Consider the following 5,490-nt stretch of genomic DNA (forward strand, 5'->3'; position numbering starts at 1 on the left):
ATTCTCATTATGGTTGTTGTTAATCTCATAAGGATTAGAGATTCAACTAAGGACCTTTAGAATAGAATATAAAGGCCATTCTATTCATCAAGTTATTTCCATAAGGTTTTCTGGTTAAAAAGATTTATCGTCGGATCAAGTGGGAGAATGCTGGATTAACCACCACGATTAACGTGGTGGTTATCCACAATGTGGATACATCCCCATTGAGGGGTGATCATGCCGATAAATCAGCATGAGATAAAGGGGAACGGTGCGTAACCGTTCCCACCTTATGCATATAAATATACAGGGTATCATGAGCGACCCTGAGTGTGTGAAAAAGGGAGATCGAAGGTCTGCTCACCGATTGCATACGAAAGCCTGGGCTCGTGAAGGGCTGCAGTCCGGCTGAGTAGAAAATTCCGGTGACTAACTCCGGCGACCTCCGACCTCCGACCTCCGTAAATGGCAGCATCAGGTACACTGTCTACTGCTTTTTCTGTTTTTGTTTGCAATGCAGGGCCACTGCTACAAGGAGGCCGTCTAGCATGCCGTCTCGCCGGAAAACTGTCGCCGGACCCAACAGTGTAATCACCCAGCATGAACATAGGCCTTAATTGTATCAATTAATCGTATAGCACCTATCAGTTCAACATGCCATTTCTTTATGCTCCTAGGGACCCTAAAAGAAAAGTGCCTACAGGTGGATTAGATAGGCTATATTGGAGCACATGGTGGGATGCTTCAAAACCAATCTATGGCCTACTTGCAACGGCTTGCTTGGTGATATAAACTTAAAAACAGGGAGCTCTATCATCTGGAGTTTGACAGCTCAGGGTTTACCATCCCCTGCATCTCCTAGTGAGTATGAATGGCCCAGTCAGTATGAATGACTGCATGTTCCCTATATCACCCACCATCCTTCTGAAAATTGGCTGTTTACATTGTATTGAACTTGTAGACTGCAAAAGCAAAATGTTAATTCCATCCCAGATGTTTTAAGATTCAAACTAAATGATCTATTTGTCTGATAAACAACAGAAATTTAAAGAGTTCCCTGCTACTACTTTTATACTTTGAGATATAGATAACCCTTAGAATGAGCAATTTCTTCCATTTCTATCATTGCCAAACAGCCAACTAAATCCAGCAAAAATGCCGGAGGCAGTGTGGGAGCAGAAGCCACAGATCATGCACAAGTTACATCCTTTTCGACCAACATTCATGCACAGAAAAATGTGAAAAGATACCAACTTAACCTTCATTCTATTTTCATCATTTGTGGTGACTTTCTCATTACCTGAAACATAGCTCAATAGCCTACAAAGTTTTTGTTGTGGCCATGAACAATTTTCTGGTAGCAGAAGAGAAACCGGAGTTCATGTAGTCAAGCATGCTTCATGTTACCAGATACAGCAAACACACCTACCATAAGATGAAAATTGTGGCAGGTCATTCAGTCATTATCAATTATATTGTATTGGATAGATGCTTAATCTATTGTCGCACTCACAACAGACACATGGTTGCTGGTTTTTGAAATTGAGTCACTCTGATTTTGATCGAACTTCCAGGGGAAACTTCAAAACATTCCTCACAAAAGCACATCCTTTGCAGTATATCATTTGCTGCAGAATTCTAGGCTTTTAGTTAAATGAATCCCTGCCAGTACAACAATTGGTCGCAAATATAGGTCTTCTCATCCCCACTCCAACAACAATAAGAAAAAAGAGAGAGAAAAAGCCTCCTGTTATAAACTTCATCGTGTAATTGTTGTCAAATTTCAAAAGAATAAACAGTATTTCAAGAATACAAATTACAACATGAGAAATAGCTAAATGGTGAGCCAACTCCATGCAGAGCAACAAGCAAAATCACATGGTTATGGAAGGCTATTTCTACATATTTCGGAGCAAAGTGGCATCCTGCTTCCATGTGATATCACTAAAACCAAACAATTTCACAAAAACCGGAAATCAGTTGCTCGTGAATAACTTCATCAGCAGGAAGGTCCATCTTGGACTCTCTTCTCAACGATGTCAACCCTTTATCATCTATCTCACATGGCACAATATGTTCAAAAAATTTCATATCTGGATCAATGTTGAAGGCCAACCCATGAGAAGTGATGCCAGAGGAAATTCTCACACCAATAGCACCAATCTTTATGTCATCAATCCATACCCCTGTTTCTCCACTTCCACCAGCACGAGCACACACATCATAGTGTGATGCGAGCTCGATCATTGTCAACTCAAGGTTTTCCACATACTTCCTTGCTCCTAATCCAATCTCTTTCAGTGAAATAATAGGATAGAGGAATGCCTGGCGTGGACCATGAAAGGTTATATCTCCTCCCCTTTGTATGTAATGCAACTCTGATCCCATTGATTGAAGTTCATCCTCAGAGACAAGCAAGTTGTGGACTGTCCTCTTTTCTAGAGTGTAAGTGGGTGGATGCTGAAGTGACAACACTGTATGGAATCTTTCCTGATTTTCTTAAAAATGCAATCTTCTCCTGAACATTAAGTGCATCTAAGTAGTTCACCAACCACACATTCCACACCTCAAGGCCTTCATCTCTATGAATTTTCTGGTTCAATTGTTCAACATTTTCATACGCAGACTGATTGACACTAGCTCCAGCATCCGATAGAGGGATTCAACAACATGCATGGTTACACAGGCAACATGGAAACAAAAAGGGTTTCTCAGTTATTTATATTTTCACCAACAAGAATGCATGGTTTTAGCTGAACATATTGTCAGGTGTAGGTGACCCACAAGGAAAATGAGATATATGTACTATATTACTCAATTCTGCATCCATGAGCACATAGATGTCTCTCGAACTTGCAAACATTCTCTAGAGCTAAAAATTAGTACATTCACATAAGCATGTAATATATCAACCTGGCAAAAAATTGAGGGCATGGGGACCAAAATGCAGGAGACCTCAGTCCACATGCATGGTTTTAGCTCCACACGATCATAAGATTTTGATAAATCTATTTTGAGCGACGCGTTGTACTCTATAGGCCCGGAGTCAGTGATAAATGGGCAAGGGTTGCGTCACACCGGCGCCCGGGTGTGGTGTCAAATAGGCAAGGGTTCCCTCACTTTGTTGGACGGGTGGGGGTAAAGAAGATAGTTCAAGACCATAAAATTATGGTTAGCCACTTGGAACATAGGGTCTTTAACTGGTAAGTTGGTAGAGTTAGTAGATGTTATGTGTAGGAGAAAGATGAATATTTTATGTCTACAAGAGACCAAATAGGTAGGTGAGAAAGCAAAAGTGATAGAACCTTAGAGATATAAGATTTGGTATACGGGAATAAATAAGAATGGAGTAGGGATTGTTATTAGTCGTGAGTTTATAGATAATGTAATTGAGGTCCGTAGGAAGGGTGATAGGATTTTACTTATTAAATTAGTATTAGGTGTCACGGGCTAAATTTCCAAGGCCAAATTTTTCGCATTTAAAGCCAAGGAAGGCCCGTGCGGCACTAGGCCTCACGGCCTAGTCAGCCTCACAGCACGTGTTTCCCACACGTAAACTTCTTACCCAGCGGAATGTCAACTTAGCAATTTCTAATAAGTCCTTTCGAACATGGTCCATTGCGTACCCGATCACCACTTTCGTGCACAGTCGTCCCATACCGGCTAGCACCTTCAACTGCCAAGCCAACCATGCCTTACTACTCCCACAAGCAAGCACGTGTTGGCAATAGCTGAAACATGTCTTCACGACATTACCAACTTACCCAACATCCAACACGGGTCATGGGGAGCATGGCACATCCCCAAAGCCTTTATCGATGTATGTCATGCCTCCAACCATCATTTCGAGCCAACCTTCCTGAATTTCAGCCATCCACACCAACAACGCACAGATAGCTTGGCCTCGCGTGCCATGGAGCAGATCACGATCTCATGGGCACACCCATACCATAACCTCACCATAGAAAGGACAAGGTCTTTCGACCCCCAGTCCGCAGACCAGTTGATGATTTTCTGCCATAGCGAACAACATCACCCAAACTCGTTCGCCGGCGTTGTGCACTCACTTGCACAACCCCATGCCACTTGGCATGGTTGGGACCGCATCGCCGCACCAAGAGCCATATGCCTACGCACCCAAGGCCTTTGCCTACGCCCCATTGGGGGATTTGAACTACACACGGACACCCCCATGCACTCCCAGTGTTGCCCATGCGATATAGGGGGTGCCTATGCCAAACTGCTACAACATGTGCCAAACAGCTCAAACAGGAGGTCCCCTATATAGGTGTTTTAGGAGCCAGGCCCCTGCCAGCAAGAGGAACCTGAATAACACTTGGGGAACCATAAATTTCTCAACTTCGAAATTCTTCAAATCCGCCTTCATCCACGCGTTCCCCATAGTCCATTTACACGGTGAATCTTCGATCTTGGCCCCAAACAACTTCAAATGCTCGTTGGATTATCGCCTCAAAGATTGTGCACGCAATTGTGCCCACACTGCGCACATTGTTGCACATGCCAAGCCCTTACCAAGCTCACCGCAACTACGTGCCCACCGCATGTTGTGCTTCACACGCCACATGCACCACGCACGACAATGGTCTGTGCAACACACGACACCACTGTTATGCATGTGCACCAAACTCTGCACACATGGGCAAGGCCTGTTTGCCACGGGGTTGGCCCGACTGCCTCATGCACGCCGCCACCAACCAATCCATCACTCTTGGAGAACTTTCACCGCACTTCACACACATCCATTCTTTTTCATGAGATGAATCGTGACTTCATGTGCAAGACTCAAAAGAAAGAAATTATAGAGGCTTTGAAGAAAATGAAATCAAGAAGGGCAGTTGGCCCAGATGGTATACCTATCGAGGCTTGAAAATGCTTGGGTGAGAAAGGTTTAGAATGATTGACAAATCTTTTTAACAAGATTTGGCAGACAAATAAGATGTCTAATGAGTAGAGGAAGAGTACTTGGGTACCTCTATATAAGAATAAGGGTGATATACAAGATTGCACAAACTATCGGGGTATAAAACTCATGAGTCATACTATGAAACACTGTCGTGTCGCTCTAGCATCCACTCAATTGAGAGGCCTAGCGCAGACATGGTGGGTTAATGTGCAAAAGTCGAGGGAGCTGCAAGGACTAGGGTGCATACCGACATGGGAGGAGATACAGAGGTTGATGCAGTCAAAGTTCGTGCCTTCGGACCATGCCGAGCAAGCCTACAAGGAATACCTGACCCTGCGTCAAGGCACCCAAACTGTGGCAGAGTACACTGTTGAGTTTCATTGTCTATCCCTGTGAGTGTAAGTTGAGGAGACCGCCCATCAGTTGGTCATGAGGTATGCTTCTGGTCTCTGCCCTGCTATTTCTGACGATTTTAGTTGTATCATAGTTGATACATTAGATCAGGCAAGCAATTATGCCGCGAATGTCAAGAAAAAGTTGAAAATGAGGCTGGATTATAGGACCACCCGTAGTGAACAGTCCAG

General features: G+C 43.7%; 1 pseudogene; it reads right to left on the minus strand.

Moving 5' to 3' along the window:
* Positions 1–1,880: 1,880 nt before the first annotated feature.
* Positions 1,881–3,674, minus strand: LOC149814062 (octanoyltransferase LIP2, mitochondrial pseudogene; annotated as a pseudogene).
* Positions 3,675–5,490: the final 1,816 nt, after the last annotated feature.

The sequence above is a fragment of the Nuphar pumila genome, chromosome 15, assembly GCF_984573655.1.
Source record: "Nuphar pumila chromosome 15, dmNupPumi1.hap1.1, whole genome shotgun sequence".
Taxonomy (NCBI): Eukaryota; Viridiplantae; Streptophyta; class Magnoliopsida; order Nymphaeales; family Nymphaeaceae; genus Nuphar; species Nuphar pumila.